At 46.8% G+C, this 25721-nt stretch overlaps 1 pseudogene; it reads left to right on the top strand.

Annotated features, from left to right (window-relative positions):
- The first annotated feature begins 1761 nt into the window (after positions 1-1761).
- Positions 1762-25721, top strand: part of LOC116985040 — a 43264-nt pseudogene continuing 19304 nt past the window's right edge.

The following is a 25721-nucleotide window of genomic DNA, read 5'->3' as shown; positions in this document are numbered from 1 at the left end:
AACAAACAAAATCAGTGCAAAGAGATAAAACCAATACTCCCAAGTCTATGGTAGACAAAAATGCTGGAGAAACTCAGCGGGTGCAGCAGCATCTATGGAGCGAAGGAAATAGGCAACGTTTCGTCCCGAAACGTTGCACCCACTGAGTTTCCCCAGCATTTTTGTCTACCTTCGATTTTCCGGCATCTGCAGTTCCTTCTTAAACAACTCCCAAGTCTATGTAGTTTAGAGTTTATTGGAGGATGTAGCGTTTAATAGTCTGATGGCTGTTGGACGTTACAGTTTTCAGGCTCTTCTTCCCGACGGCAGGAGTGAAATGAGAGTGTGGCCAGGGTGGTGTGGGTCTCTGATGATGCTGCCTGCCTTTTTGGGGCAGTGACTCCTGTAAATCCATTCGATGGTGGGGAGGTCAGAACCCGTGATGGACTGGGCAGTGGTCACCACAAGGAATCTATACTGAATGTGTTAAACATAATTATAAGCCTCAGCAAATTACAAGAGATTATTTATTAATTATAGAGTATTATAATTCTAGGGTATAATAGGGTATACCCTAATTATAGGGTAGATGGTCAGAACCTTTCTTCCAGGATAGAGAAGGTTATAGGATGTATCATTAAGCCCAAAGGGGCAGGAAGGAGGGGTGGGGGGGTTTACCTACCTCCGTGGAGCTGTGGACCTACCTCCGTGGAGCTGGCCAGCTTGGAGCGTGGAGAGCTGCGGGGGCGAGCTGCTGCGACCCGACTCCGGTGGATGGTGACACCGGGAGCTCGCGGGTCCCCGGTGGGAGACTGCTTTGCGGGGCACCGGCAACGGCGACTTCTCCCGCCCGAATTGCGGGGTTGAGAGTGACCTGGAGGGGGGCCTTACATCGCCCGGCGCGGCTGTAAATTGCCGAGGACTTGCTAGCGCCCGCCGGGGGCTCCAACATCAAGACCCGGGGCAGGGCCCTACATCGCCCGGCGTGGCTTTGAGTGGCCGCGGACTTGCTGGCGCCCGCCGGGGGCTTTGACCTCGAGGAGCGGGTGGGCGTGTGGAGGGAGGATGTGGGAGAGGAGGGTCTGTGGGGGAGGACGGAGCGGGAGATGGGATTGGGGACAGAGTGGAGCTGGGTAGGGGAGGTTGGGGATGAGTCTGCATTTGAGCGTTGTTGGGGAGTGGGCGATGTTTCAGGGTGGAGAATGGCTGAGGGCGGACACTATTTGGGGAGGAGGGTCTTCAGTTGGGGGTGGGCCGTGGTTGTGGGTGAGCAGAGGTGGGTGGGTGGGTCTGGTAGGGGACACAGTTGGGAGGTGGACAGTATTTGATGGGACGGGTCTATGGTTGGACATTACTGGGGGAGTGGAACAGGATTTGGGGGGTGGGTCTGGCTGGGAACAGTGGTCTGGGGATGGACTAGTGTCTGCGAGTGGGCAGTGATGGTGGGTGGGTCTGGGGGGTAGTCAGTATTTAGGGATGGCTTTATGAGTGAGCGGGGGTGGGTGGCTCGGTCTGAGGTTGGACATTATTCAGGGCCGGGCATTATTTGTGGGTGGGTCTGGGGTGGGACATGGTTGGGGTCGGGACGTATTTGGGGAGTGGGCAGTATTGGCGGGTGTGTCTGGGAGGGTGGGCACTGGGCAGTGATGGAGGTGGGTGGGGAGAGTTTGTGGGTGGGATGGGGGCAGGACAGTGGATGGACATCGCTGGGGGTTGGATAGTAGTTGTGTGTGGGGGGAGGTGGGGTGTGGACATTGTACGCTGTGGGCTGGGAGGTGGGTCTGTGGACGGGGCCGCTGTGGACTCGGGGCCAGAGGTAGGAGCGGCCGAGGGCTGGCGGGCGGCGGCACCATGTCCCGCTACACGGTGCATGTCCGCGACGAGTGGCTGCTGGTGCCGAGCAGGGACGGCGCGGCCAGCGTGGACTGGCTGGGCCGGGAGGCGCTGCGCCGCTACGCCAAGAACAAGCCGGGCTACGGCTGCCTGAGCGAGGAAGCCGCCTTCACCGTGCGTCGGTGCCAGGGGCTGGCGCTGCTCGACCCTCACGACGCCCTGGCAGAAGTCCTGGAGAATAACGACTTTGTGGAAGTGGGTGAGTAAGGAGGGACCCATCCTCGCCCGCAGCCCCCATTGGCCTTTATACATCAGAGCATTGAATATAAAAGTTGGGATGTAATGTTAAAATTGTACAAGGCATTGGAGAGGCCAATTCTGGAATATGGGGTACAATTCTGGTCGCCAAATTATAGGAAGGATGTCAACAAAATAGAGAGAGTACAGAGGAGATTTACTAGAATGTTGCCTGGGTTTCAACACCTAAGTTACAGAGAAAGGTTGAACAAGTTAGGTCTTTAATCTTTGGAGCGCAGAAGGTTAAGGGGGGACTTGATAGAGGTCTTTAAAATGATGAGAGGGATAGACAGAGTTGACGTGGATAAGCTTTTTCCATTGAGAGTAGGGAAGATTCAAACAAGAGGACATGATTTGAGAATTAAGGGACAAAAGTTTAGGGGTAACATGAGGGGGAACTTCTTTACTCAGAGAGTGGTAGCTGTGTGGAATGAGCTTCCAGTGGAAGTGGTGGAGGCGGGTTCGATTTTATCATTTAAAAATAAATTGGATAGGTATATGGACGGGAAAGGAATGGAGGGTTATGGTCTGAGTGCAGGTAGATGGGACTAGGTGAGAGTAAGTGTTCGGCACGGACTAGAAGGGCCGAGATGGCCTGTTTCCGTGCTGTAATTGTTATATGGTTATAACCTGCACCTTGTCTCCCCCCAGTGCTGGAGGATGATGCCGTGTCCCCGGACTTCAGCCAGTGGATGCCCGAACACCGGTATCCTTGAGCAGCAGGGGGCCGGGGGGCCACACTCCGGCCATGGGTGGGCACTAGCCCGGGGTCCGGGGACTGGGCTCCGTGACACGGGCAGGGTGGGTGGGAGGTCGCGGTGTGAGATGTGGGCCAGTCCAGTGCGGGCGGCAGGGCAGGGACTGTCTGACTGGCTTTACTGGGCTAAAGTCCATCGCCGAAGATAGACCCCGAAATGCTGCTGTAACCCAGCGGGTCAGGCAGCATCTCAGGGGAGAAGGCATGGGTGGCGTTTCGCCTCGAGACCCTTCTTTAGACTGAGTCAGGGGAGAGGGAGACACAGAGATATGGAAGGCTGCGGTGTGAAAACGAGAGATCAAAGGGGACAATGTAAGGGATCAAAGGGGACAAAACGAGAGGTCAAGGGAAATGTAGAATGGTTGATTGTTAACTAGGGGGAGGTCACAATGGGGAGACTCACGAAGTAACATTCAATCAGGAGGACAGTAAAACTAGTCAGAGAACTGGGATGGGGAGAGAGGGAAAGCAAGGGTTACCTGAAGTTAGAGAGGTCAATATTCATTCCACATGGGGTGTGAGCTGCCCAAGTGGAATATCACAAAGCGCCATTGTGTCGAGACACGTCATCAGCCAGAGGGAGGGGAGAGGGAGACTCGAGGTGTGATGAGGTACAAGGCAATCACTGTCCCTGTGTGTACAGGAGAGAGGGTATGGGGCAGAAGTGTGGGTGAGTACGTCTGTCTTTGGGGGGTCGTGGGGTGGGGGGAATGGAGGAGCTTGGTGGTTGTGGCTAAGATTGGGGAAACACAGGCCAGGCTCATATGTTCTAGGAGCAGAATTAAGCCATTCGGCCCATCTACTCCATTCATTCATGGCTGATCTACCTTACCCTCTCAGCCCTGTTTTCCTGGGTTCTGAATGGAGATTGAGTGACATTCTCCTAACTTTTCCCCATCACCTTTGAGACCCTAAATCTGCCAATCTCAGCTTTATAAATGTGTCGTCAGTGAGATTAGTTTAGATTTAAAATACAGCGCGGCAACAGGCCCTTCAGCCCATCAAGTCCATGCCTAACAGTGATCCCCGCGCACAAACACTATCCTAACACACACTATAGGGACGATTTGTAATGATACCAAGATACTCAACCTACAAACATGTACGCCTTTGGACTGTGGGAGTAAACAGGAGCACCCTGGGGAAAACGTATAAACTCCACACAGACAGCACCCGTACCCGGGTCTCAAGGCAGCAATATACCACTCACGTCGCTGCATTCAAGTGCTCACATTCACGTCGCCACGTGGAGCAGTGTGATTTATGGTTGGGGTACCACCCTCCCCCAGGGCCCCCCAGTAGGGGTGGGCGGGCCTCATCTGAAAGATGCTCACCTGGATTTTTTTTTTTTTTTTTTTTGAAAATATTTTTTATTGGAGATAGGTACATAACCAAATTACATCATTACAGTCTTACATTTTTAAATTGATAATATTGTCAATTATTATTACATTGTCTCCAATACTTTTTGCCTTTTTTTTTTTTTTTAAACTAGATAGAACTAAAGAGATAGATGAAGTAAAGAAAGAAAAGAAAGAGAAAAAAACAAAAAAAACAAAAAAAAAAAGAAAAAAGGTAGTTAAAGAAGAATGGAAAAATTTATTAAAATAAAAAAGACTTCATTCGAGATATATTCGTACATTTCAGAGTATAGTATTTCATCCATTCTTTAGCCCGCGTGCTAGTCAGGTTCCTGTGCTGAACCATTCTGACCCTTTAAGTAATCAATAAAAGGAGACCATGTTCCAACGAATAATTCCTGTTTGTCCAACAGGGAAAATCTGATTCTTTCCACGTTTAAGGTCTCCGTCATTTCTATAATCCACATTTTGATTGTGGGGGCCGTAGGTCCTTTCCAAAATTTTAGAATTAATTTTTTTCCTGTTATTAAACTATAATCAATAAAGTTTCTTTGTGTTGTTCTAAGTGTTTGATTTAATTCTAATATTCCGAGTATTATTAATTTTGGATCTGGGTCCAATTGTGTGCTGGTTACTTTAGATATTATACTAAAAATATTTACCCAGAATTTTTTAATTTTTATACAGTTTGCAAACATATGAGATAATGTAGCTTCTAAATGTTGACATTTATCACATATAGGTGAGATATGTTGAAAAATTTTATGTAGTTTTGTTTTTGAATAATGTAACCTATGTATTACTTTAAATTGTATTAGAGAATGTCTGGCGTTTAGTGAACACTGATGTATGTGTTGCAAACTTTCTTCCCAAGTATCTTTCGTTATTACTTGATTTAATTCTTTTTCCCATGTTTGTCTGTGTAAGTCCGTCGAGGGAATGTCACTGTCTAATAAGATATTGTATATATAAGATATTAATTTTTCTGTATTAGGATGTTTGTTCCAACATTCATCAAGAATTTCTGAATTTCTAATTCGAAAATTTTGGGAGTTCGATTTTACATAATCTCTAAGTTGAAGATATCTGAAATAATCATTTCCTCGAAGTCCATAAGTCTGTTGCAATTCCTGAAATGTCAGAAAAGTGCCTTCCTTGTAAAGTTGTCCCATATTTTTAATTCCATAATTCTTCCATTGTGTAAAACCCCCGTCCAACCATGAAGGCTTAAACAAAGGATTATTCACAATTGGAAGAAAAAGTGATAAATTATCTAATTTTAATGTCTTTTTTAATTGTTTCCAGATTCGTATAGCACTAAATATTATAGGGTTTTCCCTCACCTGGATTTTGTACCGTTCTATACTGGAGTCAATATTTGCATATCTTTGGACTGTAAACAAAAATCTTCAACAGAACGAAAATACCTTAACCAGATGCACACCCAGGTCTTCCATCTACCGGGAGCCCGATGAGGTAAATGCTCCATAGCTGTGATTTACTTTATCTGTACCTTCCTGCTTCAGTGCTCTTTTCAAAACACACTGGGTTTAGTTTAGTTTATTGTCACGTGTATAGGTACAGTGAAACGTTTTGTGGCATGCTAACCAGTCAGCGGAAAGACAATACATGATTACAATCGAGCCATTTACAGTGTACAGATACATGATAAAGGGAATAATGTGAAAAACATTTAGTGTAAACTCCGATCAAAGGAAGTCCAAGGTAGATAGTAGTTCAGGTCTGCTCTCTGGTTATTGATGGGATGGTTCAGTTGCCTGATAACAGCTGGGAAGAAACTGCCCCTGAATGTGGAGGTGTGCGTTTTCACACTTCTCTGCGCAGTTCACAAGCAGTTTCCATCAGTGATGTAGCGGCTATGTTTGGGTGCGAGTGGTCTAGTAAAGTGGAGTTTCCTGGCTAATCAGAGTCCAACATCAACCTCTGGCAGACACAAAATGCTGGGGTAACTCAGTGGGACAGGCAGAGAAGGAATGGCTGATTCCACCTATTCATTCTCTCCAGAGATGATGTCTGTCCCGCTGAGTTACCCCAGCATTTTGTGTCTATCTTTGGTGTAAACCAGCATCTGCAGTTCGCTCCGACACTACTACTATCACCAAGAAATGTTTTACCATGGGAATTCCAGGGAGATTAGCTGTGGGGGGGAGGGGGGGGGGGGGAGATGGATTTAAGGAATAAAAACTAATGGGAGGAATTCATGGTTGGGGTTAAGGAGAGATGGCCAAGTTGCTCAAAGCATTGGACCTTGAGAAGGTTCCTTAAGGCAGTGAGACATCAGGAAAGGGAACTCTAAAAAGGTTTAAAAAAAAGGTAAAAAAGGTGTTTCAAAAGGGTAGCCAGAGACATTTAACTGGAGAGTCTCAATATGGGAGGGGGTTGTGAGGTTTGGAGGTGGTGTCTTCAGAGAATGGCTTGAGGTTCAATGTATTGGGGACCAGGAGCCAAGACTTGGTCAGGTAGGACGTGTGATCTCAGTGAGGCTTGGAGTGGGACCAGTACTGGGAAGCAGAAGACAGACGCAAAGTGCTGGAATAACTCAGTGGGTCAGGCAGCATATCTGGAGAAAAAAAGGGATGGGTGACGTTTCGGGTTGGCACCCTTCTTCCGAAATAGAAACATAGAAAATAGGTGCAGGAGTAGGCCATTCAGCACTTCGAGCCAACACTGCCATTCAATATGATCATGGCTGATCATCCAAAATCAGTACACCATTCCTGCTTGCTCCCCACATCCCTTGATTCCGTTAGCCCTAAGAGCTATATCTAACTCTTGAAAACATCCAGTGAATTGGCCTCCACTGCCTTCTGAGGCAGAGAATTCCACAGATTCACAACTCTCTGGGTGAAAAAGTTTTTCCTCATCTCAGTCTCAAATGGCCTACCCCTTATTCTTACCCCTGGTTCTGGACTCCCCCAACATCGGGACCATTTTTGCTGCATCAATCCCTGTCCAATCCTTTAAGAATTTTATATGTTTCTATAAGATCTCCTCTCATCCTTCTAAATTCCAGTGAATATAAGCCCAGTCGATCCATTCTCAGACAGCCACCCATCCTTTTTCTCCAGAGATCCTACTGACCTGCTGAGTTACTCCAGCATTTTGTGTCTATCTTTGGTATATACCAGCACTTGCAGTTCCTATCTACCCAACAGGAAGCAGGATTTTGTACAAATTTATGAAGGATATTGGATGACTTGAGAATGGTCGAAACACGGGTCTGACTGTTTAATTTAGTTTTAGTTTAGAGAAAGCGTGGAAACAGGCCCTTTGGCCCACCGAGACCGCTCCGACCAGTGTCCACCTGTACACTAGTTCTATCCGACACACTAGGGGCAATTTACAGAAGTACATTAACCTAGAAATCTGTGCGTCTTTGGAGTGTGGGAGGAAACTGGAGCACCTGGAGAAAACCCACGCGGTCACAGGGAGAAGGTACAAACTCCGTACAGGCAGCACCCATAATCAGGATTGAACCCGGGTCTCTGGCGCTGTAAGGCAGCAACTCTACCGCTGCGCCACCATGCCGACAGCTTCATAAATGTGGGTCTGAGAGTGAGCTGGGAGGTTATGAAATGGATGAAGATAACTTTTGAGGTTTGAACTTCACACGGTTTTAGTGGGAGCAGCTGGGCAGAGAAGGTTGGCTTTATTGGGCTAAAGTCCATCCCTTCCAAACACATCCGTCATGTGCTGGGGACAGGCACTATCTTGCTCTTCAAGGACAAATATTGTTGTAAACTGTAAGATCACAGAGACGAGCAAAACAGAAACGGGTGATTTTGACACAAGTTGCCCAAACCATCCATCCATCCAACAAAGTACCTCCGTCCCTCCCCCACTCTAGTCATCGTACTAGTTTCACTGTCGCCCTGTTGAGTTTCACTGTCTGTATCACTCGTTATCATCTAGCCCACAGCCAACACTGGACCATTGTGGGCTCTACCTGTCTTGATCATCGTTGCTTTTTGCATATCTCTCGTTCATTTGTTCAGGTGCCTTCTATATCTCTTGTTTTCCCCCCATCCTGACGCTGAGTGTGAAGAAGGGGCTCCACATCACCTGGTCCTTTTCTTCAGAGATTCCGACTGACCCGCTGAGTTACTCCGGCTTTTTGTGCCTCTACAAGGTTCTGGCACGTTTGTGTACTGGATCAACAATTCAGACCCATCTTCAGACTGAGATTGAGGGGAGAGGGAAACTATAGGTATGAAAAGGTACAAACAGCAAATGAAGGAAAGATATCAAAAGAGCAAGAGAAAGCCTGCAACGATGATCCAGGAACGGTGGTCCGCAACTTTGTGCCTTAACCTCCTGGACCACCTTGGACCTTTGCAAAGCCTTACCAAAGTCCATAGACAACAGACATGGGTGCAGGAGTAGGCCATTTGGCCATTCGAGCCAGCACCGTCATTCAATGTGATCATGGCTGATCATCCCCAATCAGTACCCCGTTCCTGCCTTCTCCCCATATCCCCTGACTCCGCTATTTTCAAGAGCCCTATCTAGCTCTCTCTTGAAAGCATCCAGAGAACCTGCCTCCACCGCCCTCTGAAGCAGAGAATTCCACAGACTCACAACTCTCTGTGAGAAAAAGTGTTTCCTCGTCTCCATTCTAAATGGCTTACTCCTTATTCTTAAACTGTGGCCCCTGGTCTGGACTCCCCCAACATCGGGAACATGTTTCCTGCCTCTAGCGTGTCCAAGGCCTGAACTGTAAGGCCCTTTGGCCCACCGAGTCCATGCCGACCAGCGATCCCCGCATACTGCCGCTATCCTACACACTAGAGACAATTTACAATCTTTACCCTCTCATCCTTCTAAACTCCAGAGTGTACAAGCCCAGCTGCTCCATTCTCTCAGCATATGACAGTCCTGCCATCCCGGGAATTAACCTTGTAAACCTTCTAAGTCCATGCAAACCATTACACCACTCTGCCTTCATCAATTGTTTTGGTTGCCTCCTCAATAAACTCAAACCTCGGTTTGTAAGATATTATTTCCCTTGCATAATCCATTGCTGATAAATCAGTCCCTGTCTTTCCAGGTGAACACAAATTGTATCCTTCTCCTAGAACTTGCCCACTTATGTAAGACTTACTGGCCTGTTGTTTCCATGCTCGTAGGTTTCAATGCATCGTAGGTTTAAGGTGATGGGGGGGGGGGAGATATTTAATAGGAACCTGAGGAGCTACTTTATTTACACAAAGGGTGGTGGGTGTACGGAACAAGCTGCCAGAGGAGGTAGTTGAAGATAGACACAAAAAGCTGGAGTAACTCAGCGGGACCGCCAGCATATCTGGACAGACGGAACGGGTGACGTTTCTGGTCGAGACCCTTCTTCAGACTGAAAGTCACGGGAAAGGAAAACGAGAGATGTATACAAAAAGCTGCTGGAGAAGGTAGTTGAGGCAGGTACTATCACAACATTCAAAAAAATATTTGGGCCCTACATGGATAGGATAGGTTAAGAGGGATATGGGCCAAATGCAGGCAGGTGGGACTAGTGTAGATTGGGCATGCGAGTTGGCACGGGCAAGATGGGATGAAGGGCCTGTTTCCACACTGTATGACTCTTTGACTGTCTTATCCCTGCTGCCTTTTTTGAACAAGGGGACTAAATTAGATATTCTCTAATCTTTGGTACCTCACCCGTGGCTAATGGAGGCGCAAAAAACTCCATCAGAGTCATTGTGATTTCCTCCATTGCTTTCCTTGGCATCCTGGGATAGATCCCATTAGACTGGAGATTCATCCATCCTAATGTGCACCATAATAGTTACTCTATCCTGATACAGACCTGCGGGTGAATATTATATGTCCCTCCCTTAAACCTGAAACAGAAACAGTGACTGCTGGAGCTTTAGTTTTAGTTTTAGAGATACAGCACGGTAACAGGCCCTTTGGCCCACCGAGTCCATGCCGACCAGCGATCCCCGCATACTGCCGCTATCCTACACACTAGAGACAATTTACAATCTTTACCGAAGACCGGAGTCATTGCTTTAAATGTGTTATTACACTCTTTCCGCATTTTAATAGAAGGTTGAAAACACCTCCAGATTCAGGGACAGTTTCTTCCCAGCTGTTGTCAGGCAACTGAATCTCATCCTACTACAGCCAGAGACGTCCCAAACTACCATCTACCTCATTGGTGACCCTCGGATTATCCTTGATCGGACTGGCTTTACCTTGCACTAAATGTTCCCTTATCATTTATCTGCACACTGTAAATGGCTCGATTGTATTTCAATTTGGAAAGTTCACTGAAGGTCGTACGTCAACCCGATATGAAAGTTAGTCGCTGATGTACTTCGTGCTAACCCAACAATCTAAAGGAAAATGCAATCTTTCAGTGTATTTATTTAGATGGAAATCATTTAACGATAGAAGAACTAGTTCGTTTGGGAAAAGGACTTTACAAGATCAAGGTGAGTTCACAATATCTCCCTGTTGCTTTTCTATAACCACACAGTCACTATTAACCTGCGATGTGCGTTTGTCGGCACTGCGCCTGTATTTGCTGGAGTTTACAAGAATCAGGGGGTACTGCATTGAAACGAACAGGAAAGCAAAAGTCTTCGATAGAGTGGATGTGGAGAGGATGTTTCCACTAGTGGGAGAGTCTGGGACTAGAGGTCGTAGCCTCAAAATTAAATTCCTTTTAGGAAGGAGATGAGGAGAAGTGTCTTTAGTCAGAGGGTGGTGAATCTATGGAATTCATTGCCACAGAAGTCTGTGGAGGCCAAGTCAGTGGATATATTTAAGGCGGAGATAGATAGAAAGCAAGAGAATCAGCCATGATTGAATAGCAGAGTAGACTTAATGGGCCGAATGGCCTAATTCTACTCCTATCACCTATGACCCATGATCTTATGAAGACTGACAGCATTTGATGTGTCCTCTACCACAGATCTCTGCAGAAGCTGAAGACAAAATCAAACAGTCAAGAACACTTCTGGAAAATATTGTGAAAGAAAATAAAGGTGGGTTGAATGGAAAAGAATGACAAGTGCAGAAACTGTATGTCAGTACTGTACTTCCCCATACTGTCGGATTATAAGCAGTATCCGACTCAGTTTAGTTTAATTAGGAGATGCAGTGTGGAAATAGGCCCATCTGCCCACCAAATCTGCACAGACCAGAGATCCCCGTAACACTAACACAAACCCACAACCTGTATGTCTTTGGAATCTGGTAGGAATCTGGAGCACCCGGGGAAATTGCCCGCGGTCACAAGGAGAATGTGCAAACTCCGTACAGACACCATCCGTGGTCAGGATCGAATCGGGTCTCTGGAGCTGTAAGGCAGCAACTCTACCGCTGCACCACCGTGCCGTGCCGCCCGTAATGATGATGGTAGTAGACCCATCATTATAATATGAGTCCCCCTGGAAGTTGGGAATGTGTATCTCACTCTTTACATTCCCGACCAACTTCAGTAAGCTGACATTTCCTCCTCACCGCCCTCCCCCCCCACAAGTCCGTGATCGCAGGGCACAGCCAACAATGTAAAGAGGGGGAAATATCTTTGCACTTTTCTCTCTTTCAGTTGTGTACGGAATAACAACTGGCTTTGGGAAATTTGCCCGGATTGTTATCCCGCATAATAAGCTCAAGTAAGTTATTCCTGAAAAATCAGAGACTTTTCTCATTAATTCCCCGTAGTTTGTTAAGATCTACTTCATGTCTGAACATTCTTTTGATTGATTGATACTTTATTATCGCATGTGACATATCGCCGTTTATTCCTTTGTTTTAGATAACATACACAAGGTATGCAAAGAGTCGCCACCTATAGGGCACCGACACAGTTACAAAGTGTTGATCATGGTCCCCAATGGTCCCTTAGTTGTTTTCTGCGCCCCCTTCCCCCACATCGGCCATTCCCCACTGCAGCCAGTGTAACGTGTATCTGTCAACAGACTATTGGGGTTGGTGCAGTGTGAATTTTACCCCCAATCTCTGCTATGATGAGGGTTTGGTAGCAAGTTGGCAGGGCTCACCACTGACGTTGGAGACAGCTATCCACAAGATTAAACACCTTTACATTTGGGTTCTCAGCCTCATTACGCACTTCCATAACCTAACGTTCCAAGCCCGACCTCGTGTGGAACGTTTCTCCCTCCACCACTCTGCCTATTCCTTTGTTGGCAGTTCTCACCTCAGACCATGAACCCATTCCGGCAACTCCAGAATCCACAGCCTTTAGACTTTAAAGATACAACATGGAAACAGGCCCTTTCCGCCCAGCGATCCACCATACACTAGCACACTAGGGACAATTTACAATCTTTAACAAAGCCAATTAACCTACAAACCTGTAAGTCTTTGGAATGTGGGAGGAAACTGGAGCCCCTGGATAAAACCCACTCAGGTCATAGGGAGAATGTACAAACTCCGTACAGACAGCACCCGTGGTCAGGATCGAACCTGGGTCTCTGGCGCTGCAGTTACTCCACTGCTGCTCCACCGTGCCACCTATTTTTGCTTCAATTGAGGCTGATCGGCCTTGGGGGCATTTGCTGCTCAATCTATTTATTCTCCCTGGTATCATAGAGTCATACAGCATGGAAACAGACCCTTCAGCCCAACTTGCTCACGTCGATCAACATGCCCCACCCACACTAGTCCCATCTGCCTGCTGTTGTCCACATCCCTCTAAACCTACCCTATCCATGTACCAGTATAAATGTTTCTTAAATGTTGTGATAGTCCCAGCCTCAACTACCTCCTCTGGCAGATCGTTCCATACACCCACCACCCTTTGTGTGTAAATGTTACCGCTCAGATTCCCAATAAATCTTTTGCCCCTCTCCTTAAACCCATGTCCACTGGTCCTCGATTTCCTTACTCTGGCTAAAAGACTCTGTGCATCTACCCAATCTATTCCTCTCATGATTTTCCACACATCTTTAAGATCACCCCTCAGTCTCCTGCGCTCCAAGGAATAGAGTCCCAGCCTCCTCAACCTCTCCCTATAGATGTCCCTTGAATGGCAGAGTAGACTTGATGGGCCGAATGGCCTAATTCTGCTGCTTTCACTTAAGAACATTGATCAAAGTGTACAAAAAACTTACCGGTGCATTAAATTGCAACGTTCTCCAAAACACATTCTGTAAATGTGCTGGATGGTTTGGAGTTTGTAAAATGTGTGCAGGATAGTTTTTTGCAGCAATACACAGAGGTACCTACTAGAGGAGGGGCAGTGCTGGACCTCCTGTTAGGAAATGAGACGGGACAGGTGGCGGAGGTATGCGTTGGGGAGCACTTCGGGTCCAGTGATCACAATACCATTAGTTTCAATATAATTATGGAGAGGGTCAAAACTGGACCTAGGGTTGAGATTTTTGATTGGAGAAAGGCTAACTTTGATGAGATGCGAGATGATTTAAAAGGAGGGAACTGCGACATTCTGTTTTATGGGAAAGATGGAGAAGAGAAATGGAGGACATTTAAAGGGGAAATTTTAAGAGTACAGAATCTTTATGTTCCTGTTCGGTTGAAAGGAAACAGTAAAAATTGGAAAGAGCCCTGGTTTTCAAGGGAAATTGGACATCTTGTTCGGAAAAAGAGGGAGATCTACAATAATTATAGGCAGCATGAAGTAAATGAGGTGCTTGAGGAGTATAAGGAATGTAAAAAGAATCTTAAGAAAGAAATTAGAAAAGCTAAAAGAAGATATGAGGTTGCTTTGGCAAGTAAGGTGAAAGTAAATCGAAAGGGTTTCTACAGCTATATTAATAGCAAAAGGATAACGAGGGATAAAATTGGTCCATTGGAGAGACAGAGTGGACAGCTATCTGCAGAGCCAAAAGAGATGGGGGAGATATTGAACAATTTCTTTTCTTCGGTATTCACCAAGGAGAAGGATATTGAATTATGTGAGGTAAGGAAACTAGTAGAGTAGCTATGGATACTATGAGTTTCAAAGTAAAAGAAGTACTGACACTTTTGAAAAATATAAAAGTGGATAAGTCTCCAGGTCCTGACAGGATATTCCCTAGGACATTGAGGGAAGTTAGTGTAGAAATAGCCGGGGCTATGACAGAAATATTTCAAATGTCATTAGAAACGGGAATAGTCCCCGAGGATTGGCGTACTGCGCATGTTGTTCCATTGTTTAAAAAGGGTTCTAAGAGTAAACCTAGCAATTATAGACCTGTTAGTTTGACTTCAGTGGTGGGCAAATTAATGGAAAAGATACTTAGAGATAATATATATAAGCATCTGGATAAACAGGGTCTGATTAGGAACAGTCAATATGGATTTGTGCCTGGAAGGTCATGTTTGACTAATCTTCTTGAATTTTGTGAAGAGGTTACTAGGGAAATTGACGAGGGTAAAGCAGTGGATGTTGTCTATATGGACTTTAGTAAGGCCTTTGACAAGGTTCCTCATGGAAGGTTGGTTAAGAAGGTTCAACTGTTGGGTATAAATGCAGGAATAGCAAGATGGATTCAATAGTGGCTGAATGGGAGAAGCCAGAGGGGAATGGTGGAGGGCTGTTTGTCGGGTTGGAGGCAGGTGAGTAGTGGGGTGCCTCAGGGATCTGTGTGTTGGGTCCACTGTTGTTTGTCAGGTACATCAATGATCTGGATGAAGGGGTGGCAAATTGGATTAGTAAGTATGCAGATGATACCAAGATAGGGGGCGTTGTGGATAATGAAGAGGATTTCCAAAGTCTACAGAGTGATTTAGGCCATTTGGAAGAATGGGCTGAAAGATGGCAGATGGAGTTTAATGCTGATAAATGTGAGGTGCTACACCTTGGCAGGACAAATCAAAATAGGACGTACATGGTAAATGGTAGGGAATTGAAGAATACAGTTGAACAGAGGGATCTGGGAATAACCGTGCATAGTTCCTTGAAGGTGGAATCTCATATAGATAGGGTGGTAAAGAAAGCTTTTGGTATGCTAGCCTTCATAAATCAGAGCATTGAGTATAGAAGCTGGGATGTAATGTTAAAATTGTACAAGGCATTGGTGAGACCAAATCTGGAGTATGGTGTACAATTTTGGTCGCCCAAATTATAGGAAGGATGTCAACAAAATAGAGAGAGTACAGAGGAGATTTACTAGAATGTTGCCTGGGTTTCAACAACTAAGTTACAGAGATAGGTTGAATAAGTTGGGTCTTTATTCTCTGGAGCGCAGAAGGTTAAGGGGGGACTTGATAGAGGTCTTTAAAATGATGAGAGGGATAGACAGAGTTGATGTGGACAAGCTTTTCCCTTTGAGAATAGTGAAGATTCAAACAAGAGGACATGACTTCAGAATTAAGGGACAGAAGTTTAAGGGTAACATGAGGGGGAACTTCTTTACTCAGAGTGGTAGCGGTGTGGAATGAGCTTCCAGTGGAAGTGGTGGCGGCAGGTTCGTTGGTATCATTTAAAAATAAATTGGATAGGCATATGGATGAGAAGGGAATGGAGGGTTATGGTATGAGTGCAGGCAGGTGGGACTAAGGGAAAAAAGTTGTTCGACACGGACTTGTAGGACCGAGATGGCCTGTTTCCGTGCTGTAATTATTATATGGTTATATGGTTGTTATATAAGTAATTATTTTTCTCTTTTCCCCATTCAGGGAGCTCCAAGAAAATCTAGTCCGTTCCCATTCAGCTGGTATGTCCACTCCGTCAACGTTCTGCGGACTCTCCCACCGTTTAGTATGCTGTCACATTGCCTCAGTTATTTGCTGCTCTCTGTCCCCCAGGTGTGGGCAAACCCCTCTCACCGCAGAGATGCCGGATGCTGCTGGCTCTCAGGATCGATGTCCTCGCCAAGGGTTACAGTGGAATCTCCTTGGAGACCCTCAACCAAATGATCCAGGCCTTCAATGGTAAGGCATGTTTTTACTTTCCTAGGCTAGAGTACATCAATTAACATAGAAACATAGAAAATAGGTGCAGGAGTTGGCAATTTGGCCCTTTGAGCCAGCACCACTATTCATGGCTGATCATCCAAAATCAGTATCCCGTTCCTGCTTTTTCCCCATATCCCTTGATTCCGTAAGCCCGAAGAGCTATGTCTAACTCTCTTGAAAACCTATACTGGTTATGTATTTATGTTTGAGAAGGAACTGCAGATGCTGGAAAATCGAAGGTAGACAAAAGTGCTGGAGAAACTCAGCAGGTGAGGAGCGAAGGAAATAGCAACGTTTCGAGTCGAAACCCTTCCTCAGACTTGAAATGGGCAACGTTTTGGGTCGAAATACAGATAAAAGACTATGGATTTACTTGATCTATTCCCCTCTTGGTCGTATACACCTCTATAAGATCACCCCGCATCCTTCTGCACTACAAGGAATAGAGTCCTTGCCTGCTCAACCTCTTCCTATAGCTCAGGCACTCGAGTTCCGGCAACATCCTCGCAAATCCTCTCTGCGCTCATTCAAGCTTAACAACATCTTTCATATACCAGGGTGACTAAAACTGAGCACAATACTCCAAATGTATTGGAGCCTCACCAATATACAGTAACCCAACACGAACCCAGACTCCAGGGTTAGTTTCCAGCATACGGGATGAAGTTGTTCCTATGGGGGTATTTCAGCTCCGAGTAACTGGTGTTGATAGTACACAATGTTAGCACAGCCTCACTGACACTGCATGCACCCTGTGTCTCAGCGGTGGCTCAAAGCCCAGCAATGGACTGCATTCACGTGTGTAAATCTGAAAATAGTAACTGCCACTTGATTGAATTTACTTTAATGTAACGTTTAGTAACATTAAATGTAACTAAAGTAGCGTTTAGTATTGGATAGACACAAAGAGCTGGAGTAACTCAGCAGGACAGGCAGCATTTCTGGAGAGACAGAATGGGTGACGTTTCGGGCTGAGACCCTTCCTCAGCATTCCTCTCCAGAAATGCTGCCTGTCCCGCTGAGCAAACCAGCATCTGCAGTTCAATAGACAATAGACAATAGGTGCAGGAGTAGGCCATTCGGCCCTTCGAGCCAGCACCGCCATTCAACATGATCATGGCTGATCATCCATAATCAGTACCCATTGGTGGAAGTAGAAGCATTGGTGTGCTTTCTTAGCCATTGCTTCAATATGGGTGGCCCTGGACAGGTTGCTGGTGGAACTAGTGCTAGTTGGTGTATTTCCTTGACCAATGCATCTATATGGGGAGTCCAGGAGCCAGGGTCCATGTTGCCTCGGGCAGGAGGCCAGCTGCCTAGCTGTGTATGAAGTACTTGCTCCCTCTACATTGGGCTAAGTGCCAATGTAGCCCAATGCACAGGGGCCCTCTCAATGCAGGCAGCCTGCTGCCTTCACACAACCGAGGGTTGATGCTGGGACATTAGAGCAAAACTCCCACTAGTTGGGTTAGCCAGAGGCAGTAGCTGAGGTAGGTACAACAACAACATTCATAAGGCACTTGGACAGCTACATGGATAGGAAAGGTTGGGAAAGATTTGCAGGGATTTGGGCAAAACACAGGCAAATGCAACTAGCTTAGATGGGTGATCTGGGTCAGCACGGATGAGTTGGGCCGAAGGGCCTGTTTCTGTTCCCTGTGGCTCTATAATGGCTATCAGCCACTGAGGCCCCACCACAGTGTGCGAGGATGGTAAAAAAAAACCAGTGTGCTCAGCACGGACTCGATGGGCTGAAGGGCCTGTTTCTGCACTGTGTCTCTAAACTAATCACAGACTCTCCGGGCTGTCTTTGTGATTGAATGAGAATGCTTTTAACATGTCAACCGTAATGTTAAGGAAATATCAATAAAGTAACAAATATTGTTAAAGGAATTAAAAGCAATAAAAAAAGTTAAATGCACATCACACTCAAAAACCATCGCAGACATTTAAATAATTGAAGAAAGCACCAGTCCCGTTTTTATCAGCAGCCCTTGTTCCAGTTGGGAAGATGGAGCACCTGGGGGAAGCCCATGCAGCCACAGGGAGAACATGCAAACTCCACACCGGCAGGATTGAACCCCTATAGAGCAACAGGGATGGAATGCTGAGACTCTATAAGGCACTGGTCAGGCCACATTTGGAGTACTATGAGTCATTTTGGGCCCTGTATCTGAGGAAGGATGTGCTGGCTCTGGAGAGGGTCCAGAGGAGGTTTACAAGAATGATCCCAGCAATTAGTGGGTTAGCATATGATGAGCGTTTGACAGCACTGGGCCTCTATTCGCTGGAGTTTAGAAGAATGAGGGGGGGACCTCATTGAAAATGGCAGAATAATCAACTTTAGGCTGTGCACGCTGTACGCAAGAAGACAGAATAATGAATGGCAGAGATAGAGTGGATGTGGAAAGGATGTTTCCACTGGTGGAAGAGTCTAGGACTGAGGTCATGGCCTCAGAAATACCACTCTTTTAGAAAGGGGGTGAGGGGGAATGTTTTTAGTCAGAGGGTAGTTAATCTGTGGAGCATTGCCACAGAGGGCTGTGGAGGCCAAGTCAGTGGATATTTTAAGAGATAGACAAATTCTTGATTAGAACGGGTGTCAAGGGTTATGGGGAGAAGGCAGGAAAATGGGATTAGGAGGCAGAGATCAGCCATGATTGAATGACGGAGTAGACTCGATGGGCTGAATGGTCTAATTCAACTTCTATAACTTGTGAATTTGTGAACCCGGGTCTCCGGCAGTGAGTTTATTTGCAAAAATATCATGCTGCTGTTTGACTATCTCTGATTGGACTTTATCTTGCACTCAGCATTATTCATGTTATTTCCCTGTATCATGTATCTGCACACTGTGGATGGTTCGATAGTAATCATGTCTTGTCTTTCTGCTGACTCGTCAGCACGCAACAAACAGCTTTTCACTGTACCTCGGCACACGTGACAAAAACTAAACTCGAACTCGAAACACAAGAAAAATATGGTATTGAAATAGACACAATCTTTAAAAGTACAGGTGCACAACCTTTTATCCGAAAGCCTTGGGACCAGACACTTTTCGTAATTCAGAATTTGTCGGTCTTCGGAATGGAAATTTTTTAGCGTAGATTTTAATGGCTGGCTCAGTGGTAGAGTGCTCGGCTCATATCCGCAAGGTCGCGAGTTTGCGCCTTGATCCCGGCAGTAAACTCGGTCGCGAATTTGAGTCTTCAATGTAGTTTTTTCTTGCAGAATAAATGTTTGTATGAAATGCAGTGTAGGAGAGGTGTACTGACTGTGTGGGCAGAACTTTGGAAGTGATTGCGCACCAGTCTAAAACGCCGCTGTGTCTCCCTGTCCCTGGGGTAGCAGGGGGCGATCAAACAGCACAATACCCCCCTCCCCCTCCAACTCCAGAGGAATCCGCTCCCCGATGGGCCGCTACGGCGACAAGTGGCAGTTTGCCCACAGCCCGAGCTGCGCCCCCTCATCCGCCACCCCAAGAACAAGACGTACCTTGCACACCGTCAGCTTCTGCCCCTACGTGTTCCTCTGGAGTTGGAGCGGGGCTGGGCTGGAGTTGCTGCTGGCTGTGCGTCTCTGGGATCTCCGTGCTTGCAGTGGGCCTGGGGGTCGGTGTCCCGTTGGTCCTGACGTCTCCGGCCACCCCCGTGGACTGGGAACTGCCCTTGCCCCCTCCCTCTGCAACTGCAAACAACCCCACTCTCCTGCAAGGGCGGTACAGTTCCCGGAGGATGGCAGGTGGCCGGAGACGTCAGGACCAACAGGAACCCGCTCCCCGATGGGCCCCTACAACGCCCCGAGCTGCGCCCCGTCATCCGCAACCCAGGTTCCTTTGTAGTTGGAGCGGGGCTGGGCTGCTGTTGGCTGAGGGTCTCTGGGATCTCCGTGCTTGCAGTGGGCCTGGGGGTCGGTGTCCCGATGAGGGGGCGCAGCTCGGGGAACGGCTTCTGGTGGTCCTGACGTCTCCGGCCAGTTTGCAGTTTTCCTCTGGAGTTGGAACGGGGCTGGGCTGCTGTTGGCTGTGGGTCTCTGGGATCTCCGTGCTTGCAGTGGGCCTGGGGGTCGTTGTCCCGTTGGTCCTGACGTCTCCGGTGACAGTGCAAAGCCCCCGCGCCAGTGCAATGGGCGGGGAGCTGGAGAGGGGAGGGAAGGGGTCACACACATGGCCGGGAAGCAGAGGGGTGTAGGTGGGGTGATACTGAAGGGAGCGACAATCTGCTGCTGCCTGCCCCGCTGAGTTAAAAAGTTCCCACGCAAGACTCACGAAACACTGTGTATCGTGAGTCTACCGTGGGAACTTTTTAACTCAGCGGACAGGCAGCAGCATATTGTCAATTATTAACCCTCCCGCGCAATATACCCTCACCTTCTCTTTTATGAATGGGGATTTAGTTCCCCTTTCTTCGAGGACCGACCGGAGGTTCTGCTGTCACCTCTGCGGGCCGCCCTCGGTGAACGTTTTCAAGGACCTTTCTTCAAGGACCGAAAAAATGGCCGCTATTCGGAGGTTTTCGTTATTTGGATCTTCGGATAAAAGGTTGTGCACCTGTAATTGGATAAATGTGTCCAGTCCAACTGTATACTGCTGGCAGATACACAATGCAGGAGTTGCTCAGCGGCACAGGCAGCATCTTTGGAAAGAAGGAATGGGTGACGTTTCTTCAGACTAATAGTACGTCCTTTTATTCTGAGACTATGGCCTCTGGTCCTAGACTTTCCCACTAGAAACATAGAGACATAGAAAATAGGTGCAGGAGTAGGCCATTTGGCCCTTCGAGCCTGCACCGCCATTCAATATGATCATGGCTGATCATCCAAATCAATATCCCATACCTGCCTTCTCTCCATACCCCCTGATCCCTTTAGACACAAGGACCACATCTAACTCCCTCTTAAATCCAGCCAATCCCAGATAGAACAATGAAGTCCTTACTTGCTGCAGCACAACAGAATATGTAAACATACTACACTGTAAACAATATGATAAACGAGAGAAAAAAATCAACGTCACACACACACACACACACACACACACACACACACACACACACACACACACACACACACACACAAAACAGGCAATAATAGTGCAATAATAATAATAATGATAATAATAATAGTCTGTGGCAGTTCAGAGCTTATATGAGGTTGTGGCGTTTAATAGCTTGATGGCTGTAGGGAAGAAGCTGTTCCTGAACCTGGACGTTACAGTTTTCAGGCTCCTGTACCTTCTTCCCGATGGCAGTGGTGACATGAGAGTGTGGCCAGGATGGTGTGGGTCTGATGATGCTGGCTGCCTTTTTGAGGGAGCAACTTCGATAGATCCCTTTGATGGTGGAGAGCCGGTGATGGACTGGGCAGTGGTCACACCATTTTGCAGTCTTTTCCGCTCTTGGACGTTCAAGTTGCCGTACCAGGCCACGATGCAACCGGTCAGCAAGCTCTCTACTGTACACCTGCAGAAGTTCAAGAGAATCCTCTTCGACATACCGAATCTCCGTAATCTTCTCAGGAAGTAGAGGCTGCTTTCTTTATAATTGCATCGATGTGCTGGGACCAGGACAGATCTTTAGAAATATGTATGCCCAGGAATTTGAAGTTTTTGACACTCCAGGATTGTGGGTCCGGATCCTTCCTCTTCCAAAGTCCACAATCAGTCCGTTGGTTTTACTGCTATTGAGAGCCAGGTTATTGTGCTGGCACCATTTGGTCAATCGGTCGATCTCACTTCTATACTATGACTCATCGCATCTGTAATTCTTCCTACAACAGTGGTGTCATCGGCAAACTTGGTGATGGAGTTCGCACTATATCCGGCGACACAGTCATGGGTACAGAGTGAGTGGAGCAGGGGGCTGAGCTCGCAGTTCATTTATCATTCAAGCTGAATGATAAATGAAAGCTCACACTTCAGTACCATGTCCCTGCTACAACATAGCTTTAAGTCACCTGGAAAAATTCTTGACTCATTTCCCATGGCAGCTGATTGATACTCTTCCTAAATGTGATATCAGTAACAGGATCGGTCTGAGTCAGCATGGATTTACGGAGGGAAAATCATGCGTAACTAATCTTCTAGAATTTTCTGAGGATGTAACCAGGAAAAAGGACAAGGGAGAGCCAATGGATGTCGTGTGCCTGGACAGAAAGCATTTGATGTCCCACATCGGAGATTAGTGGGCAAAATTAGAGCACATGGTATTGGGGCTAGGATACTGACGGATAGGAAATTGGTCGGCAGACAGGAAAGAAAGAGAAGGGATTAACGGGTCCCTTTCAGAATGGCAGGTGGTGACTAGTGGGGTATCGCAAGGCTCGGTGCTGGGACCGCAGCTATTTACAATATACATTAATGATTTAAATGACGAGATTAAAAGTATCATAACAAATTTGCAGATGTCACAAAGCTGGGTGGTAGTGTGAACTGTGAGGAGGATGCTATGAGGATGCAGGGTGACTTGGACAGGTTGGGTGAGCGGTCAGATGCATGGCAGATACAGTTTAATGTGAATAAAGCATGCAGGCGCAGCAGGCAGTGAAGAAAGCGAATGGTATGTTAGCATTCATAGCAAAGGTATTTGAGTATAGGAGCAGGGAGGTTCTACTGCAGTTGTACAGGGCCTTGGTGAGACCACACTTGGAGTATTGCATACAGTTTTGGTCTCCAAATCTGAGGAAGAACATTATTGCCATAGAGGGAGTGCAGAGAATGTTCACCAGACTGATTCCTGGGATGTCAGGACTTTCATATGAAGAAAGACTGGATAGACTCGGCTTGTACTCGCTGGAATTTAGGAGATTGAGGGGGGATCTTATAGAAACTTACAAAATTCTTAAGGGGTTGGACAGGCTAGACGCAGGAAGATTGTTCCCGATGTTGCGGAAGTCCAGGACAAGGGGTCACATCTTAAGGATAGAGGGGAAATCCTTTAGGACCGAGATGAGAAAAACATTTTTCACACAGAGAGTGGTGAATCTCTGGAACTCTCTGCCACAGAAGGAAGTTGAGGCCAGTCCATTGGCTATATTTAAGAGGGAGTTAGATGTGGCCCTTGTGGCTAAAGGGATCAGGGGGTATGGAGAGAAGGCAGGTACGGGATACTGAGTTGGATGATCAGCCATGATCATATTGAATGGCGGTGCAGGCTCGAAGGGCCGAATGGCCAACTCCTGCACCTATTTTCTATGTTGCTATGTTTCTATTACCACACGTGGAGTATTGTGTGCAGCTTTGGTCTCCAAATTTTAGGAAGGACATTCTTGCTATTGAGGTAGGTTCACCAGATTAATTCCTGCGATGGCGGGACTGTCATATGCTGAGAGAATGGAGCGGCTGGCTTGTATACTCTGGAATTTAGAAGGATGAGAGTCCAGAAGGGAGTCCAGAACCAGGGGCCACAATTTAAGAATAAGGGGCAAGCCATTTAGAACAGAGATAAGGAAAAACTGTTTCACACAGAGGGTTGTGAATCTGTGGAATTCTCTGCCTCAGAAGGCAGCGGAGGCCAATTCTCTGGATGCTTTCAAGAGAGTTGGATAGAGCTCTTAAAGATAGTGGAGTCAGGGGATATGGTGAGAAGGTAGGAACGGGGTATTGATTGTGGATGATCAGCCATGATCATATTGAATGGCGGTGCTGGCTCGAAGGGCCGAATGGCCTACTTCTGCCCATATTGTCTATTGTCTATCATGTACTTTGGCATAAAAGCATTTGTTCATTTCTGTCCAGTTTCACAAATTGATTTACTTTTTCCCACCTCTCAACTGATGAACTGTTATTTTAATCTTACAACTCCTTAATAAGTAAATGCAGAATGCATTCAAATACTCAGCAGGTAAGTGTGCAGAATGGGCTTGTGCATTGACATAAAACTGCTCCAAAGTAGATGGCAGATGCACGATGGCGCAGTGGTAGAGTTGCTGCCTTCCAGCACCAGAGATCTGTGTTCCATCCTACCTACCTGTGCTGTCTGTATGTAGTTTGTACGTTCTCCCAGTGACCTGTGAGGGTTTTCCCCGGGAGCTCCGGTTTCCTCCCACTCACCAAAGACGTACAGGTTTGTAGTCTAATTGGCTTCGGTAAAAATTGTAAATTGACCCTGGTGTGTAGGATAGTACTAATGTATGGGAATCGCTGGTACATACAAAAATGATATGTACAATATGAAACAATACAAACAAACCCACCACCATAATACAAAGTAAAACAGATATTTTTAAATACTGAATATTAAATAACTATTTTACACTCCTTGTTAAGGATACATTCCACCCCCCGCGGTGCCCAGCAGTCCCGGAAATCCCCCGTGATCACCGCAAAGTCCCTCTCTAGTACCACCCGGGCACGGGCGTAACCCTGGAAAAGGGGCTGGGCAGCTCGCTTGGGTAGAGCCCTCCACCGCCTGGCGCCGTGACTCGCGGATGGCCAGCTTGGCCAGGCCCAGGAGCAACCCGACCAGGACATCTTCACCCCTACACTCTCCCCTACGCACAGGGTGTCCAAAGATGAGGATGGTGGGTGTGAAGTGCAGCCAAAAGGCAAGGAGCAGCTCCTTTAGGTATTGGAACAGGAGCAAACTGTGTCACACTTGTGTGAGTATATTGTACTGTGACACTACACTGTGACTATCTGTCACACTCTTCCTGACTTGCTGCTTTCTTTATACAGGGAGCTCCAGGAGAATATTATACACTCCACTGCTGTAGGTATGTGAAAGAATGCCTTTTGCTATTTTATGTTCACAGGTCATAGGAGCAGAATTAGGCCATTTCTCCCTTTTTCCCCCTTTCCCCATTTCCCCCTTTCTCTTCGAATCCTCCGCCCTTCTCCCCTCCGAATTGCAAACTTGCTTCCAAGATGGCGCCCGACCCGTGCGACTGTTTGCGCGCAAGTCACAGAAGCAGGTCTACAATTACGTATTACAATAGCTCCACACTGTTAAATCGCTACTCCTTTAGACACTGTAAATGGATCGATAGTAATTATCAAATCTACTCTGCCATTCAATCATGGCTGATCTATCTTTCCCTCTCAACCCCACTCCTGCCTTCTCCCCATAAACCCTGACACCGATAGATGGGACATGTTGGGCGACGTAGGCAAGTTGGACTGAAGGGCCTGTTTCCACGTTGAATGACTCTATGACTCTATTAAGGGCCTGTCCCACTGTATGAGGTAATTCAAGAGCTCTCCCGAGTTTAAGAAAAAATCAAACTCATGGTAAGCACGTAGAATGTACATAGCGGGTACGTCGGAGCTCGGGACGCCTCTTAGTGGCTCGTAACGCTAACGGCAGGTACTCGGGAAATGCGGTAAGCTCGTGAAGACTCAAGAAGATTTTTCAACATGTTGAAAAATGTCCACGAGAGCCCCGAGTACCTACGAGCGGCTATTACCGTAATTCTCCGAGTTTGCATCAGGGGAAACTCGGGAGAACTCTTGAATTGGCTCCTACAGTGGGACAGGCCCTTAACCGAAAGAACGCATTCTATCTCTGTACACCTCCCTGAACACAGTAGTTCTGACATGAGAAAAATCTCTGCTGGAATGCCTGATCATACATCCTGCCTCAAATTGCTGTGTACTCTATCCCAAAGTTTAC

Source organism: Amblyraja radiata, chromosome 21, assembly GCF_010909765.2.
Source record: "Amblyraja radiata isolate CabotCenter1 chromosome 21, sAmbRad1.1.pri, whole genome shotgun sequence".
NCBI lineage: Eukaryota > Metazoa > Chordata > Chondrichthyes > Rajiformes > Rajidae > Amblyraja > Amblyraja radiata.
Note: the sequence above shows the minus strand (reverse complement) of the source record. Positions and strands in the feature narration are given on the sequence as shown.